Genomic DNA, 19,926 nt, shown 5'->3' on the forward strand with positions numbered 1-19,926 from the left:
CATAACTCTGCAAGGCAGTGCCCCAAGGGACTCTCTGTGGGGTCTCCAACCCCACATTTATTCTCCTTCCTTTTCTAGTAGATGTTTTCCATGAGGGTTCCACCCCTGTGGCAGGCTTCTGTCTGGACATCCAGGCTGTTTCATACATCCTCTGAAATCTAGGCAGAGGTTCTCAAGCCTCAACTCTTGCATTATGTGCACCCAAAAGGTTCACAGCTTATGGAAGCCACCAAGGCTTATGCCTGCACCCTGTGAAGCAGCAGCCTGAACTGTACTCTAACTGGTGGAAGTTATCTGGGTTACCAGCTGCGAATCCACGTGGGTCTGCAGCAAGCTCAATTCTTGCCTCCTCAGAAGAAAGAATTTGACTAAGGGGCATAAGGCAGAAAAGGAGACTGAGACAAGTTTCAGAGGAGGAGTAAACGTTTGTTAAAAGGTTTTAGAACAGGAATGAAAGGAAAGTACATTTGGAAGAGGCCCAAGTGGGCACCTTGGAGGTCAAGTGCCCTGTTTGACCTTGCACCTAGGATTTTATATGCTGGCCTACTTCCAGCATCTTGTGCCGCTTTCCCTTGGTCCTTCCCTTAGGGTGAGCTGCCTGCATGCATGGTGCCCTGCTTGCACTTGGGACGTGAGCATGTGCAGTGTGTTTACTGGAGGTGTATACATGCTCACCTGAGGTTTTTTTCCCCTTTTCCAGTTGAATGCCCCCAGAGGTCATACTTCACCATTTTGCCTCTTAATGCTCTAAGACTGGGTAATTTGTAAAGAAAGGATGTTTAATTGACTCATGGTTCTGCAGGCTGTATAAGAAGCATGGCAGCATCAGCATCTGGGGATGCCTCAGGGAACTTACGGCAAAAGGCAAAGAGGGAGCCAGCACTTCACATAGTGGGAGTAGGAGGAAGAGAGAGAGGGAAAGGGGGGAGATGTTTCACATTTTTAAACAACCACATCTCACGAGAACTTCATCACTGCACAGTACCAAGAGGGGATGGTGCTGAACCATTAGAAGCCACCCGCATGGTCCAGTCACCTCCAACCAGGCCCCATCTCCAATGTGGGGGATTACAATTGAACTTGAGATTTGGGTGGGGACACGGATCAAACCATTTCAATATTGTATACTGGAAATTGGGCAAGAGAATGGATTTCAGATAATCTTATCACACACATGAAAAGTAGCTATGAAATGATGGAGATGTTAATTTCCTTGACTATACTAACCACTATATAAGTGTATATCAAAACACCATGTTGCCCATTTAAAATACACACAATATAAAAAGAATTACACTTAATCCTCCTGATAGCTCTAGGATGTAGATATTGTCATCCCTGTTTTACTGGGGAGATAACTAGACTTCTGAGAGATTGAATTATTTACTCAAGGCTACATAATTTGATAAATTAGGAGAGTTTCATGCAATTCCAGAGCTCATTGAGTCCTGAGGACAACAAGTGGGTACCAAGGTGCTGACAACCCATCTCAGATTCCTCCTATGGTTGTTAATACTAACATTAGTCCCAGTTTAGAGTAGCATTGGGACTTGAATTAAGTGCCTGGGAGGGGAATACAACTCCAAAAGCTGGTTTTCCTATTTCAAAATTTGGCCTAGAGACAAATAATTTTTCTTTTCTCTAATAAGTTTCTGGTTTTTTTTTCAATATCAACCTTAAAACAACTGTTTCCTAAGAGAGAAATAATCAACACCAAAGCCTAAATTCTACATGATCATGAGAAATAAAATGCATGGTGAAAGTGGCTCTGTATGTATGATGCTTTCTAGCCAGTGAATGTGAATACTCCCCCGTCTAATCTGAAGGCATTAGTCATAGTGTAGCAGCACAGTAGCTTGTATGTTTTTAATTGGATTGGAACAAAAAAATCAGGAGGGAAACAATAATTATAATATAATACAGTGGTCCAAAATACTTCCTTGCCTGAAAAGGTAAAAGAGGAGGACAAATAGCATATATCCAGTCTTCTGGGAACCAAAGAGAAATGATATTCAGTATCTAGTAATGTGATTTATATTAGCAGCCTGAAAGATGGCGTGGGAGGGCTTTAACCCCTATCCCTTTCAAACTCCGTGAACTGGTTTATCAACCCCTCAAATAACTGTAGCATAGGTTTTTCTACAGAAGTGCATCTTTAAACAAGAACCATAGTCCTCCATCTTCAACCAGAATGACATCCGTAAGGCCTTATGTAAAAAATTTTTAACTATTCACATATAATTAACACAGTCATACAAAAAGACTCTACAACTAATGGAGGCAGAAAAGCATATGGGTAAGAGAGTGGACTCTGAAATCAGAGCTGTGTAAGTATTCTCTCTTTTTTTTATTAGTTATGACATTTTGGGCAGTAGTGTATTTCTCCGTGCTTCAGTTTCTTCCGCTACAAAATGGCATGCAGAATAATTTCTCCCAGGATCATTGTGAGGCTCATGTATGATCAAACAAGCTAAGGATTTCGAACGGTACATTCAAAAAGTGGTTCTCATCTCAATTTTAGTAACTATGCAGGGATAACAAATGACTTATTAGCCTTTTAAGCTATGTACCTATGTACGATTCCAATAATTTTTAGAATCCAGATAACCTTCCTGCTATGTCACAAATGCCAGTTGTTGTCAGGAAGCCTTTTCTTCATTCTCCCTATCAGTGTATTTCAAAAATGCAGTATGTGCTGCTCATTCGGCGCTGCAGCTGAGAGCTTGTTGATTAGCTCGGATTTATCCAGATTACAGCAAATTAGATTTAACTGTGACTGGCATGTGAATGATCTGATGTAGGACATGGGTGAGGAATACTGCTACATAAACCACAGAGCATTTAATTTCTTTTAAATAATGAGATTTTATGTGGTTGCCTTAATCATTGCAGACTTAGCAGCATGCACTTTATGGTACATTATCTTTTGGTTGGAATGTGAATGAACCTACACCTACCTGAGGTAATTCCAGGTGAAATTTTGATTCTTGAAACTATAATGTTACTTCTGGCTGCCAGTGTGATATAAGTGGTTTAGAAAACTCTAGGGGTTCTGTGTCTGGAGACAACACTCGTAGTTGTAATAATACACAATGTAGGCAATGCCCTTGCAAAAGAATGTCAGGGTGCAGTGGCTCACACCTGTAATCCCAGCACTTTGGGAGGCCAAGGTAGGCAGATCATTTGATGTCAGGAGTTTGAGACCAGCCTGATCACCATGGTGAAACCCTGTCTCTATTAAAAATACAAAAAATTAGCTGGGCATAGTGGTGCATGCCTGTAATCTCAGCTACTCAGGAGGCTGAGGCAGGAGAATCCTTTGAACCTGGGAGGCGGATGTTGCAGTGAGACAAGATCGCGCCACTGCACTCCAGCCTGGGCAACAGAGTGAAACTCTGTCTCAAAAAAAAAAAAAAAAAAAAAAAAGAGAGAGAGAGAATATCATTAGAATCCAATATATATTTCCTGTTGGCTTTCCCTGGGACTTAGGATTCTATAAATAATAAGCTAAAAAGCTTTTCAACAAGGGGAATCACATCTTTGACTAGGCATCAACTTCTATTCCTTCTTTGTTGATTCTCTGCACTTTATATGCAACAGTTTTGAGTGATCTAAGGCCTGGAATACAGAGTTCTGGGAAGTAGAAGTTCCTAGTTCATTGCAGTCTCATAAAACACAGAAGAAAGAGAACAAGAAGTAGGAAGATGAGCATGATCTTCTTAAATTTTAGTCAAGATCGCTAGCTTATAGAGGAAGGGAGAATTTGAAGTAGTACCTTGATAGGTTTGTCATAATTTGATGGAATTTAGATGGAGAAAACCATACACAATGATGGTTTTGGTGCTTACCTACCATATGCCTTAGTAATGGGGGACCAGTTGCAGATGAGCCTCAGCGTCACAGCAATGACTCCCCTTCTGGACATACTTCTCAAATCCACTTCAGAATGGCTTCCTGAGAAACTGGCTTAGCTTTACCCCTCTACTTGCAGCTGTCAGCATTATTTTGCATGTGTGGTTGTACTTTATTGTACTTACTGGTATAGTCCTTTGTAAGTAGTTTCTTTAGTTATTTCATGTATGATATGGAAAACTGCTTCTCAACTTTGTCACATGCTATATAAGATCCAGGACTGTAGGCTTACAGTTTGTTAACCCCTTTATTTTTAGCTAATATCAGATGATTAGCAAATGCCACGGAGCTGACTGAAACTTCACTGTAACTACTCAAAATTATTATCCCTGAGCCAGGCTAGTTTCATAGGTTCATCATGTATTTGGAAACCTTATTAAATATTCTCATTGGTTGTAAATTAAAAAAACCAAAAAAAAAAAAAACCAGCGACCAAAACACAAAAGAAGCCCTAAAGCAAAAAGCTACTAATCATTTCACTCTCATGTTCTTCAGCTTTCAGTGGCTTCCCATTTTCTGTATGCCAAGGTCCTTTGCATGACTCTATAGTTCCTCCACAATCTGGTTCCACTTGACTTGCAAACTTCTCTTATACTGTCCTTTCCCTTTGAATTTGCAGATGCATGACTGTTTACTGCTCTGTAATCTCTCATGTAATTCTCTCCACCTGAAAGGTCCTCACCTCTCCGTTTTGTGTGAGCAAACCTTATTAACTGTAGCCATATGCTGCCTCCTCCGCGAAATCTCCCTGGATTTTCCCAGTTGGAATAATTCCATTGTGCACCGTTTTTTGTTTTTTTTTTTTTTTGAGATGGAGTCTTACTCTGTTGCTCAGGCTGGAGTGCAGTGGTGCAATCTTGGCTCACTACAACCTCTGCCTCCCAGGTTCAACCAATTCTCCTGTCTCAGCCTCCCGAGTAGCTGGGATTACAGGTGCACACTGCCATGCCTGGCTAATTTTTTGTATTTTAGTAGAGACGGGGTTTCATTGTGTTGCCCAGGCTGTTCTCTAACTCCCGAGCTCAGGCAATCCACCCTCCTGGGCCTCCCAAAGTGCTAGGATTACAGGCGGGAGCCACCGCGCCCAACCCCATTGTGTATCTTTAACCTCTACTAGTAATACAAAACCTAATTCTTTGTATTTATATTTTACATTTTTGAAGCAAATAATGGTCACATAATGTTAATAGAACTAATAATTAGAAGCTACGAGAGTTGGTTGCAGTGACATAATAGGGTTTAATGGCATGAGCTTTGGGGTCAAACCAACCTAGTCTTAAATTCTGGCTCAACCACTTTGCATCTTTGGGTGAGTTATTTAACATCTCTGGGCCTCAATTTCCTCCTCTTGAAAATAGAATTGCCTTGAGGATTAAATTAGGTTATCATAAAGGATTTATCTTGACACCTGCCTAATGGTAATTGCTAAGTAAGTTTAGCTACTATTACCACATGGTAGATGCTCAATTTGTGCTTGTTAACAAATCTATTCCCAACCCCTAGTTTATAGATGAAGAGACTGAAAAGGAAACGGAAAGAGACTTGCTCAAGGTAACACCTTTAGTTTGGGGCAGATCTGTAACTAACACCTTCATATGCTAGCAACCAGGTAAGAGCTTTTTTTTTTTTATCAACATAAAGTGTGTAAAAGTCTTTGTTATCACTAGACTGAAAGCTTACTGAGGGCAAGGAACTTGTCTGATTCACTTTTGTCTGCCCTTTGCCTCTAAGCGCAGTAATTGCCTATGTTAGGTCGTTAATAAATGTTGGATGTAATTTAAGAAAGTTACCATTAGAAACAAGAATAAATTAATAAATTTTTTATATCAGTGTGTACATTTGATATTGCAAAATTTCACTAAGCTCTAAATATGGCATACAATCAAATGATGTTAATCAAAAAAAGCTTAATTTGAACATTACTGCATTTTCGGGTGACAAAACAACAGGCCACTTCATCATCAAGATATCTAGAAAGAGCAGGTATTTCATATGCTACCAAGCAAAAAGGATAAGATATTGAAACACATATTTTTAAACTGCAGTCGCACCCATGCCATTTAGCACCGTTTGAAATTTGAATACAAAAGAATATAAAGTTTTGCCTTTATAGAAGTCATGGAATTTGACAAGTCCTCATGAAGGATTAATTAGTATCCCGTGAGAACAAAACCGAGTCACAGGTAGTAAGTCTGTTTACAAAACATAAGGAATGGATTGTCATGTTGTTGTTTTTCATCTCAAATATGTAGAGCTAGTCATCTATTTTTTTGAGATGGAGTTTCCTTCTTGTTGCCCAGGCTGGAGTGCAATGGTGCTATCTTAGCTCACCCACAACTTCTGCCTCCTAGGTTCAAGTGATTCTCCTACCTCAGCCTCTCCAGTAGGATTATAGGCACCCATCATCATGCTTGGCTAATTTTTGTATTTTTAGGAAAGATGGGGTTTCTTCATGTTGGTCAGGCTGGTCTCGAACTCACAACCTAAGGTGATCCAGCCACTTGGGCCTCCCAAACTGCTGGGATTACAGGGATGAGCCACTGCTCCTGGCCGAGATAGCAATCTTAAACTGCATACCTGGGAAATTATGGAATGTCTATTCTGTCCTATTTAAGATTTTGCAAAGTTTCACATATAGACACAGAGATATGCATTAATAATTTGGTATAGAACAACAAACTAGATGGATAAAGAGAAGGTTATTACTTTCAAATCATAGTAGTAACTCTCAAAAGTTAATTTTCTTACTTGGAAATAACTTGTTTGCCCACCCATATTCCATGTGTGGGATATAAAAGGGAAATAGTGCTCAAACATTGCTGATCACAGCTGAGGACTATCACTTGTTTTTACCAAATAGCGCTTTAGAAAAGAATGAAGATGCTGAATGGGAAATGAAATTAGGATTTAATTCTCAAGCATTTTTTCCACTAATAAACTATGTATCAAAAATCAGGAGATGTGCACATTTGTTTTCTGAACACAGGGCAAAAAAGAAAAGAAAAGTAAGTGGTTCGCTTGATAAATTGCAAATACCTGACACCCTTCTAGTTTTGCTACACAAAGATCCAACTATCTCTCACAGTTCTTGAGTTTTTACAAACTCCCGATTTATTCAGGAAGAAATTTTTTTAAAAAATCAAATTTAAAAAAAAGAACAAAGAATTGTAGTTCAGATAACTTTAAACACCTAAATAATGTCACTGTGGAAAAAACACTATAAAAAGTGCAGTTCAAATTCATGCTTAGTCTAGGGCGGCTTGTACACAGTCCAGCCCAGTTTGCCTAGTCTTGTTAAAATTAATTATCACACACATAGTAGCTTTCACTCTCTAAGTAGAACTCCCAGAAAATATGCTTGGAGTGGAGAAATGTTGATTGGGTTGTGAGGTAATTTTGTACTGTAAGGACAGATTATTTTTTTTAATTTATGTTACCTCATGTTGGAGAAGATTCATTATTATTTGCAAAGCAGAATGAGCCCCAAAGCCAATCCCTTTCCAGTCTCACTGTCACTTTCTGCTTTCCAAACACCACTAAATTTCTAAATGAGTAGGCTAATTCTTTCCCTACAGAGCCACAAACCTTGCTTGGGGTTTTGCCAACTTAAGTGATAGCCCTTTGTTCAAAATAAGAATAATATATTCTTTTTTTTGAGAAAGAGTCTAGCTTTCACTTCGTTGCCCAGGGTGGAGTGCAGTGGCGTGATCTCAACACTCCAGCTTCTGCCTCCTGGGTTCAAGTGATTCTCCTACCTCAGTCTCCCGAGTAGCTGGGACCACAGACATGTGCCACCATGCCCAGCCATGATGGCCAGGCTGGTGTCAAACTCCTGGCCTCAAGTGATCACCCACTTCGGCCTCCTAAAGTGCTGAGATTATAGGCATGAGCCACCGTGTTGGCCAAAATAATTCTTATTCTCCAGGAAAATCATTCAAACACCTTATTTCAATGTGGCCAGAACTCTGGTGGAAAATAAGCAATGTCTCTTGTTTATCATTACTAAATTTTGTTTCTTTGTGCACCTTGGTCCCTTAATAATGAGGCCACTGAAATACTTTACAGTGCAGGCTTAGAAGACAATTGTTACACCATTTACCATTTTATACATTTAACTTGCATTTGGTCAACAAGATGATTCAATAGTATATTTAATATAATAGGATATAATATACTATTATGAATTAATCCAAACATTGTTACAAACATAATTATTTTAAATGCAAAATTTATAAAAGTTTGTTTAGAACCCAATAACAACCAAAAACCATCATTCATGCCTCTCCTCTACCAGCATCCCCACAGCCTTATTCCAAACTAATGTAAGGCAGGGTGAGTCTTCTGGCGTGACTAACCTAATTTGAGATGAGTGAATCTTGTTTACAGGGTTCTGAAGCTGATAGTAGTCAGTGTGTTGAAGAGATGAGATTTTTCCATCATCAGATAAGAACTTCTGACACGGTTACATCAACATAACAGTGGTAGTGAGTTCCTGTCTTGGAACACCTTTCAAGGGTGGCCTATCATTGATCATGAGACAAAAGTGAGGTGATGGATATCTCATTTATCCTGATGTGGTTATTGCATATTGCATGACTGCATCAAAATATTTCATGTACCTTACAAGTATATATACCTATTATGTACCCATAAACATTAAAAAAAAACTTTAAACAAATTAAATTAAATTAAATTAATTGGGCAAAGAATGATTTGAGGTTCAGGCAACCCCCCAGAAACAGAAGAGGTTCAAAGCACTGCTGCCACATGGTTAGAGAGGATTTATGGACACAAAAAGAAAAGAGAGATACACAAAATGGAAGCGAGGTACAGAAACAGCTGGATTGGTTACAGTTTGACATTTGCCTTATTTGAACACAATCTGAACAGTTGGAGGCCTTTGATTGATGGAAACCTGGTGATAGGTTCAAGAGTAGATTACAATCTATTTACACATCCAGTTAGGTTACAGTTCACAATATGTGAAGAAGAAACCTTTAAGCAGAACTTAAAATATGTAAAGAGGAAGCTTTAGGCTAAACTTAACACACCCAATTATCAAAAAATGAGTAGCTTTGCAAAAGTGGATTTTCCTGGTCATCTTTAGTACTTCCTTAAAAGAAAAATGCGTTGGATTGGAACTCACGATTAAGAAAAAAAAGCAAACCTCACGTCTTTATTTTATTCCTTTCCAATTTAAAATTTTACATCATCTGAGGAAAGTTTTTCCCTTTGACCGCTTTCACAGACATTTTTCTGCATGGGTTGGCCAGAATCGGAAGAGTAATTGTAAGTTTCTGTTCCTGTCCTACAGTTACAAAGGGGTTTCACTTTGTAAATGCTCTTTGGATGGCAGGAAGCAAGCAGCCATGAAAAGAGGAAACAAATCTTTAAGGGAGTCATTACATTATGACTCTCAGGGTTGGAACATGGAATACCTAAATGGCCTCTTTGGCACAGATAGGTGATGTTGAGCACCTTTTCATATACCTGTTTGCCATTTGTATGTCTTCTCTTAAAAAAGTGTCTATTCAGGCCAGGCGCAGTGGCTCAAGCCTGTAATCCCAGCACTTTGGGTGGCCAAGGTGGGTGGATCACCACGTCAAGAGATCGAGACCATCCTGGCCAACACCGTGAAACCCCGTCTCTATTAAAAATACAAAAAAATTAGCTGGGTATGGTGGCGTGTGTCTGTAGTCCCAGCTACTTGGGAGGCTGAGGCAGGAGAGTTGCTTGAACCCGGGAGGCGGAGGTTGCAGTGAGCCGAGATTGTGCCACTGCACTCCAGCATGGTGCCTGGCAACAGAGCGAGACTCTGTCTCAAGAAAAAAAAAAAGTCTATTCAGATCTTTTGCACATTTTTAAGTAGATTAATATGTTTTTTCCTATTGAGTTGAGTTCCTTATATATTATGGTTATTAATCCCTTGTCAGATGAATAATTTGCAAATATTTTCTCCCACTCTGTGGATTACCAGAGGCTGAGAAGGGTAATGGTAGTGGGAGAGAATAAAGATGGTTAATGAGTACAAAAGTATAGATAGGCATAGTAAGATCTAGTATATGATAGCACAACAGGGTAATTACAGACAATGAAAATTTATTGTGCATTTTGAAATAAGTAAAGAGTATAACTGGAATGTCTGTAACACAAAGAAACAATAAAATTATAAATATAAAATAAATACATATATAAAAATGAATACATATATAAATGAATACATAAATTAAAATGAATACACTGAGAAATCTATACCTAACCCTAGTCTTCTTCCACTCAATTACTCTTACCTTTTATAGAAAACCACTTTATTCTAGCCAATGTGTATATCTTTATTATCTCTCAATATAAATGGAAGAAAATATAAATATGCAATTATATTGTCCTTCTTTTTTAGACAAAAAGGTCTTATACGTTGTGGCTTATTTTGTATTTTTGTTGTTCAATGATCTGTCTTCCTTCCATGTCAGTGCATAGAGAACTTCCTCATTCTCTTTAAGGGGTGCAGAGTATTCATGAACCATCGTCATGAAACCAGTCCCTATGGAATGGATATATGAGCTGCTTTTCAGGTTGTTGCCATTACAAACAATTCTGTAATGAATGACTTCATATATTAATTCCCAAGCGTGCAGGTTTACCCTAAGACAAATCCCTATTTATAGAAGTGCTAGGATAAATGCATTTATAGTTTTTAAAGACGTTGTTCCCCCCCAAAAGAATCCCCAAATTTTCTTCCATAGAAGTTGTATCATTTTCATTTTCTCCAGAAGTTCACAAGGAATTCACATTTTCCCACAGATCTGCCAAACAAATGTTTAATCTTTTGGATGTTTTTGAATTCTATAGGTGAGAAATTGTAACTTAATGTGGTATTGTTTTTGCATTTCTTTAATTGTGATTGCAGTTGAAATCTTTTCAGATGGGAAGAATTCAAGATGGTAGATGAAAAGAAGCTAGTGCGTGCTGCTCTCACAGAGAAAAAACCAAGTGGCAAGTAAGCATCGACTCTGCAAGTAACTCATCTAAGAAACCACATCAGGATCAAGGGAGTGAGGGGACACAGAGAACAGGGAAGAGCGAAGCTGGGCAGCTGCCCACCCAAGATGGGCATGGATCCAGGAGAAGCTCCCCAGCATACAGAAAGGGTGAGTGAGTGACAGCCCCTGGGGGATCCTCACTTTCCACCAGGACCTATGAAATCCTGGAAATAGGAGAACCCCCCCATCCCAATTCCTGATCCCTGGCCCTGGGCCTCTAGACTGATAATAGAGAGTTGCCAGAGTTTTTGCAGAGGCAAAATTCAAGTCCACAGGGACTCTCACAGGCCTTGGACCCTGGAGCGGTCTCATGCCAGCTGCCACAACCCTGATAGAAGCCACAGTTACAGTACCAGGGAGCAGTTACATTGCTTCACTCCCCATCATCAGATAAGGCTCACCATCAGCTTCCAGTACAATGGCCCGCCCTCTGCCTGAACTCTGGGGGCAGGCACAGCTCTCTGTTATTCTAGGAAGCAGTTGGACAGTGGGTTGAGAGAATCTATCTTTTTTGTCTGTTTGGTTCATCAATGTATCCTCAGTTCCTATAGGCGGAGTCAACAATTCAGAATAATCAAGGACAACTCCAGCGTTCTTTGAAAACTGGAAGGTTGAATTTGCTGTTTATGGGCGACAAAGAGGAGAGAAGAGAAATAGAGAAGAGCGCAGCCGGTTGGGGAGCCCAGACGTGGGAGCTCCCCCAGCCAGGGCTGTGATTCGCCCTTTGAGGCCCTGGGATTCCTGGAGTCTCCAAGCTTCCAGGCACCAATGCCTTCCGTGATGCAAGCTGTGGAACCTGCCTGCGGTGCGCTTGGTCCAGCCGCAGCCTTGCATAGCCAGCACCCGTGCCAGCCCCTGGAGTTGCCCACTCCGCTGTAGCAGCCCGCGTGCCTGACTGTCTGCAGTGGCCAGACCCACGCTCACTCGCTCACTGCTCCGCTCCGGTCTCTGGAGGCATGGGATCCAGGCCAGTAGTGGGAGCTGAGCTCAGACTGCAAGGATCTGAGCAAAATTCATGCAAAGGCGCCACTGGCCACAGAGTTTTCCGGACAGAAAAGCAACACCCCCAAGGATCCCATAAGAGTATCAGTATTTTTCAGTCAGGAGGAAATTGCCTACTTCTTGTTGAGCAGTGTTGCTAAAGGTATATTTAGTTGTATTAGTTTCTAGGGCTGCTGTAATACATTTCTACAGGCGGGCACGGTGGCTTACGCCTGTAATCCTAGCACTTTGGGAGGCTGAGGCAGGAGGATTGCCTGAGCTCAGGAGTTAGAGAACAGCCTGGGCAACATGGTGAAACCTGGCCTCTACTAAAATACAAAACATTAGCTGGGCGTGGCAGCATGCCCCTGTAGTCGTAGCTACTCGGGAGGCTGAGGTAGGAGAATTGCTTCAACCCGGAGGCGGAGGTTGCAGTAAGCCAAGATGTGCCATTGCACTCTAGCCTGGGCGACAGAGTGAGACTCCATCTCCAATAATAATAATAATAATAATAAAATAAAAATAAATAAATAAATTACTACAAACCGGTGGCTTCAAATAACAGCAATTTATCCTTTCACCGTTTTGCAGGCCAGAGCTCACTGCAAGGTGTTAGTAGGGCTGTTCTCCTTTAAAAGCTTTAGGGAAGAATCTTTCCTTGCCTCTTCCAGCTTCTGGTGGCTGCTGGAAGTCCCTGGCTTCTTCAGCTGGTGGCCACTGTAAGGCCTGTTGCCTTGCCGGGAGTCAAACGGACGCATTCATCACTCTCAGCGCCTGATAACTGCATCATCACCCGAGCTCATTATCTGGCTTCCCCATATAGCTTCCCCACACCCGCCTCTGCATACCATACCCAAGCCCACACTCAGCACTAAATTATGCATCCAACCTCCAGCCCGCTGTTAAAAAACCCTGCAGAGAAATTTTTTAAAGAAGCCCCACCATACCCTGCCTGACAACAGCCTGCCCCATACTCCCCCAGCAGGCCCACGTACCCAAGGTCCCACCCGCCTACCAATGGCAGCTAGTTTCATATACTTCCTACTTTAACTCCAGGTACTTCCTGCTCCTCAACAGCCAATAGAAATGCCTTCTCTTTGTTTCCCCACTAGCCAATCAATTGCCTGCCCTCCCAATAAAACCCCACGCCCTGAAGCCTGGCATGACTTCTCTGGCCCCACCCTGGATGACAGAACCTCGCCTGGGAGCTGAATAAATTAGCTTCTCACTTTCTTATACTTGCCTCAGTTTCCTCATTTTACCTTGGCAATAAATCTTACAGCCACATCACTCCAATTTCTGCTGCTCCAAATCTCACATCACCTTCTCCTCATTTGTCTGTTATGAGGATACTTGTCATTAAATTTAGGGCCCACCTAAGTAATCCAGGATGACCTAATTTCAAGATCTTTTACTTAATTACATGTGCAAAGACCCTTTTTCTAAATAAAGTAACTTTCACAGCTTTCAGGAATTTGGATGTGGACAGTTTTTAGTGAGGTGGCATTATTTGATCCACTACAAGAGTTCAAAGCCTTCTTGGGAAATAGCAGCCCTTACCCACTGACATGAGTCTACTCAGTCTGGGAGTGGGAAAAGATACCAGGACCTGCATGCCTTTGTTCTTGCCTTTAATAGACATCACCCAAATTCAGTGGTGGAGCAAGTGAATTTAACACATGAGTAAATTTAATCTCCACGTATAATTGCTGGGTGCTAGAATTCAAAACATTGTTTTAAGGCCCCCATTCTGACTGGCTTCCAAAGCCCTACCTATTCACTGAATCCGCCTCTGTTTTCTGCTATGGGTGGGAGAAGGGCATTACTTATTGACCCCCCCTGTCCTCAATAACCTGGGTAACTGAAGACAAAGGAATCCAGCACCCCATCCCTAAAGCATCCTGTTGGAAACTCCTTGCTGAAGGAAGTCATTCCCAGTTGTGTCTTCCAAACAGTACAAATCTATTTATGTGTATTAGGACGGCAACTCTACTAGAAACTATTTGACATCAGTAGAAACATCATTGCAACACAAGATCAATATTTGATTTTCATGCCTACTGCTATTTTCTGAGAATGACCAGATATTGTCATTTATATAGAGATATGTTCTATTCTGATAATCTGAAAGAACAGATAATGGCTTTGAAGAGTATCAAGATTAAGATTCCTAGGGTCAATGTTTACCCCCTGGACAATGTAATATTAAAGCTGGAAGCATTTCTCTTGAGTACTGGAACAAGCCAAGGATGCCTACTCTCACCACTCCTATTCAGCATTGTACTGAAAGTCCTAGTCAGAGCAATTAGGCAAGAGAAAGAAATAAATGACTCCAAAAAAGAAGAAGAAGAAGTCAAACTGTCTCTCTTTGCTGATGAAATGATTTCAAAGCCACTGAAAGAAAAATGAATCCATTTTTTTGGTCAACAAGTAATTTAGAAAGTCCTAGGTCTGTTGCATTTATTTTTTAAACTTCTTTTTAAATATAAGGATACAGTACATATACAGAACAGTATGCCATTCACAGGTACACTGCCGAGTCAATTATCACAAAGTAAACACATCTGTTTATTCACCATCCAGGTCAAGGGAAGTATCGTTGCCAACCTTGCTGTCTTCAGGAAAGACCCTTGAGCCCCTTCTATGTCACTTCCTTGTCCTTCTCACCAAAAGTAGCCACTATCTTTATTGCTAACAGAATTAATTTTGCCTGCTTTAGAATTTTATATTACATATATTCTTTAAGCTTTTAAAAATCAAAATATCTGGAAACCACTCCTTTCATGATATTTCATCTCAGAGATAGAAGAATTATTTCTTTGTAGGTAACTCTGTCAGAAAGATGAATAGCTTATCCCATAAATCATTATCATAAAAACTTATTTATAATTTACATAAGTCAGTATGAAGAGTTACATTATGACCTTGTTATCTAACACCTTACACAAATAGAATTATTAAAAATAAAGATAAATGAATGCAGAAATTTCAGTTTGTCAATTATCTGGTTTTCTCTGCTCTTGTCCTTCTCTCTTGATAGTAAGGTGACTTTAGCCTTTGGGGCACAGTAACATTCTCTTGATCATGAAAAGTTTTTTTCTCTCTACCTGCTTGGTCTCTTGTTCATATGCATTTTTTTTCTCAACAAAATGTTTTATTGTTTAGTAGTTAAAAAAAGAAATGACTTCAAAGTCAACAATATGTAGAAAGGCTTGTATTTGGTGGCATATTTCAAAACTTATGACTGACCCCAATTCTTATTAACACGTATAAACATCATATTTACTCAATTCTAAGAAGAAATCAGGTGTAAGATGCAATGACAAAGGAAAAGGAAAGACTACATTATATATGCAATCGGGTGTAAGGTACAACCCAGTTTCAGAAATGTTGAAATGTGAAGGGAAAAGTGCATCTTAGGATTTAGGAACAGTGCCATTTGCTGATGATATCAGCAGTGATATGGTCCAGAGGTGGCTTGATGTTGTTAGAATTTCCTTTAAAAATACAAAAAATAAAAATGAAAATAAAAAAATTCATGAAGCCACTTAGAAATTTATATTGATGTCCATCAGCTGTCCCTGGAAGTAGGAATGAGTTACCCTTTAGAGGTAATGGGGACATTAGTGTGTTGTGTCATTTCAGGAGTTCTACAAAGTCCTACTTTCCCTCAAATGTTAATCCCATTGCCTACCTTTTCTTTCTACCATCTGAAAAATCCCATCAAAACAAAACAAATAACAGGTAACTGTGTGAGATGATGGATATGTTAATTTGCTTCTCTACAGTTACCTTTTCACTACCTATATGTATCTCATAACATCATGTTGTGTACCTTAACACACAGTAAATTTTACTTTTTAAAAATGAATCCCATCTATCTCTTTTTTTTTTTGACAGAGTCTCACTCTGTCACCCAGGCTGGAGTGCAGGGGCGCGATCTCAGATCACTTACCTTTCCTTTCTACCATCTTAAAAGTCCCATCAAAACAAACAACAGATAACTGTGTGAGATGATGAATATGTTAATTTGCTTCACTACAGTTACCTTTTTACTACCTAAATGTATCTCATAACATCATGTTGTGTACCTTAAAAATACACAGTACAATTTATTTTTATTTTTAATAATTTCATCATCTTTTTTTTTTTTTTTTTATGGACTCTCACTCTGTCACCCAGGCTGGAGTGCAGTGGTGTGATCTCGGATCACTGCAACCTCCTCCTTCTGGATTGAAGTGAAGAATTCCATCTTTTGAATCAGTCCTTTGAACACTATTTGTATATATCTGGTAAAGGAAACTGGCCCCTGAATTTCTCCTCTAGATTTCTCTTACTTCATTTGCATGGCTTAATTGTATATGTTAACTAATTGTCACTATTAAAAGCACAGATCCTGACCTTGAGGGAATGAAGCTCAGGATAGATACCTGTTAGTTTTCCAACTGCAATCTCAGTTTACTGAAAATAGAAAACTCCCTACAAGGCCTGAGAATGCTTGATTAACACGGAGGGAGTTTCCCAAGAGTGTAGAAGAGGAAGCCCAATAGGCCAAGTAAGCTATTTCTTCACCTTGTATGTTTAAGTTTGAGTACTACCTCTTTTGTGTGAACTTTAAGGAGTGGTCAGTAAATGCCACTTACTTCAAATGGTTTCACTTTGGCTTGCTAAAAAGGAGACGTATTTAGAGCAATGTCATTTGGTATATTTTCATAAATATACCAAACTTTCTTATTTTCTTTAAATTAAGCTTATTTTTGAAATATTATTTATTTTAAAGGAAGATTTTCTATAACTTCTCTAAATAGAATACCACTATCACTTCCCATAAATAGAAGATACATATATACCTTTAAAACCATTTCCCATTTTGGGAAATCGCTTAGAATGAATTTGGAATTTGGAATTAGAAGATCAGAGTAGTCATCTCAGCTCTGCTACTTTTGTGTTTTCTGGTTTGGGAAAAATCACTTGACTTCTCTGAGTCCCAGTCTCTTCATTTAAAAAAAAAAAAAGGTGAAGGAGATGATAACAAATGCCCATTGCAAAGGGCTATCATGAGGATTAGGGATGACACTTACACTCTTGGCACATTATAAGTGTAGAGACTCAGAGGTTGACGACTCTATGATAATGCCCCCAGTGTTAGTGTCTCAATTCATTCATTTTTGTTCTCTTCTGAACCTTTGTCTTCTTTCTTTCTTTCTCAAATAATATTAGATAAATCAAGCTGCAAGAGGAAATAGGTGGTCCTTTTTATTTTCAATCTTAAAGTCCAGGCAGTTATGACAAATGGTTTCATCTCAAGTACAAATGCCCATTCATTTGGAGTGGCTCCGGGACCCATTCATTGAGAAGGGTTGTGATGACCCGCCCCAAGCAAGTGGGGAAAGAAGGCTGCTACTGCATATTTGACACCACTTAACCCTTGCCTGCTTTTTATCAAGCCCTCTTAGCTCACCAGAATCTGCATCTCAGAAGCCACCTCCCATTCCGCATGAACTTCCTTTTTATAAGAGCCCCCCAAAGGTTACCTCAACTAAATCACATTCATGAAATCTCTTTTCATCCTAAAACTGTCTCCTAAAATGAAGACCTCCCAAGCCCTTCTCATTCTATAACCACTTTCTCACTCCTCCAAAAGAAACTGCTTTTCAGTCCAACGAATACTGTAGAGAGAGAAGAAACAAGGATCAGCCTGTGTAATTGGGGCTGTTGTTCTATCACTTTCTTTGCTTTGTTATATGTCACAAAGGTTTAGCAGGTACCCTCCAGAGGAGGCTGGAGTGGAGGAAAAATGCATGAAGCCTGCTAGTTAGTGTTGAAGTCTCCGTGGTACCTTGCTTAATGCTAATTTCCTAGGCTTTGCAAATAGATTCTGCAGTAGAAAAACCATGGGACATAAAAAACTATTTATGACACTTTCCCCTTTTTCCAGCTCACACTCTGAAATGAACCAGTAAACAAATCATTAACACACAAGCAAAATTATTCTTCTGGGGTTTAAGGCTCTGTCCTAGTAGGAAAAGAATAGTGTAGAAGGAAACTTGACAGATATGATACTTTGGAGAATTTAACTTAAATGATGTTTTGATGCCAACAGATTCTGAAATCTGACATCGTCATTTCTAATATTCATCCATTACTGTTTAATACAATAGGTTAAGTGTTGCTTCAGGGAGCTTGGAATTGTTCACTTCCAAGAAGTGAGGAGGATGCTCATTATTTCTCTTATTACTTCTCTTTAGAATTTGCATTGCTTTTACCATCCACAAACTGCTCCTTGGTAATTTTTATTGCTAACAAACCCATAACCTGACTGGTTTCTCTTGAAATAGAGCGTATTGTGAAGTCACTCTGGATACAGATATAGTGCTGAGGGGATCAATTAAAATGAATTGTAGCCCAGGGAAAGGTGCTTTGTGAAGCATTACAATGTGACAAAGATGAGTTTAGAAATAATCACTTACTTTATGATCACATTTCATAGTCTTGCTCACCCAGTCATTTGTGACAACTATATTCTGGACCAACATAAAGGGTGAGCTAGAGGAAGACAAACTTGCAAACATTATGATTTGAAAAGAATTGATGTTTATTGACAAAGCACACCATTTCAAAGCACTTTCAAGAAAAAGCATCTTCTTTCCTAGGCAACTAAAGAGGGCTGTTAATTCAGATGGAATCATCTAAAAGCTTTTCCATAACACCTACTGACTTTATTTTCTTTTACTCCCCTCCCCAATATAAATGATGGCACCTCTGGGTGATAGCATTTGAAAATGACAAAAGGAACCCAGAGGTTCATTAAAGGCTAAGGTTAATTGGATGTGTGTGAGACCGTGCTGTAACTTCCTATTGAATTGGGTGGCTGAGCTGTATAGTTCTTGTGGTATTTTGGGATCTGAATTTAGTCATTATATAAGAAACTTTTTTTTCTTTTGAGACGGAGCGTTGCTCTTGTTGCCCAGGCTGGAGTGCAATGTCATGATCTCGGCTCACAGCAACCTCTGCCTCCTGGGTTCAAGTGATTCTGTTGTCTCAGCCTCCCAAGTAGCTGGGATTATAGGCGTGTGCCACCATGCCCAGCTAATTTTGTATTTTTAGTAGAGACGGGGTTTCTCCATGTTGGTCAGTCTGGTCTCGAACTCCTGACATCAGGTGATCTGCCTGCCTCGGCCTCCCAAAGTGCTGGGATTAAGGCGTGAGCCACGGCACCCAACAGAAACTTCTAATATGCTAAGGAGTTTAATAACCCATGTCTAAACTTCTCATCCATAACTTCAGTTTTCATCCAGAATCTCCGTTACTCAGATCCCTTCAAGGGCTTCTTTTCTGACTGCTGAGGAACCCAGAAACTTCTGCCTGGCTTTAAAGGTTCACTTTCCTTGCATTCCTTCTCTCTCTTCTTATCCTTCTTTCTCAGGCTATTGTTTGTAATATCCCTTAAACTGGATCTTCTCCATATTTTACTTTTTTTCTCTCTGCCTCTCCAAGTCAGCAAGACCCATTCAAGGTCTTTTTCTTCCGGAGGACCTGGATTAGTCTATTCTCTAAGAAGCTGTCCTTCCTCTAAAATACCCACCTCTTTTTTTTAGATGTAATCTCATTCTGTCAGCCAGGCTGGAGTGCAGTGGCACAATCTCAGCTCACTGCAACCTCTGTCTCCTGGGTTCAAGCAATTCTCTTGCCTCAGTTTCCTGAGTAGCTAGGATTACAGGTGTGCACTATCACACCCACCTAATTTTTACATTTTTAGTAGAGGGTTTCACCATGCTGGCCAGGCTGGTCTCAAACTCCTGACCTCGTGATCCCCCCACCGTGACCTCTCAAAGTGCTGGGATTTCAAGTGTGAGCCACTGCCTCAGCCTAAAATACCATTTTTAAAGCCATGTTATCCAGTAGAAATAAAATGCAAATCCCATAAGAAGTTTATGTTATATTGTAGAAACACGTCAAATAAATTTTGGCAATATAATTTATTTAATCTAAT

The sequence above is a fragment of the Callithrix jacchus genome, chromosome 1, assembly GCF_049354715.1.
Source record: "Callithrix jacchus isolate 240 chromosome 1, calJac240_pri, whole genome shotgun sequence".
In the NCBI taxonomy this organism is placed as follows: Eukaryota; Metazoa; Chordata; class Mammalia; order Primates; family Cebidae; genus Callithrix; species Callithrix jacchus.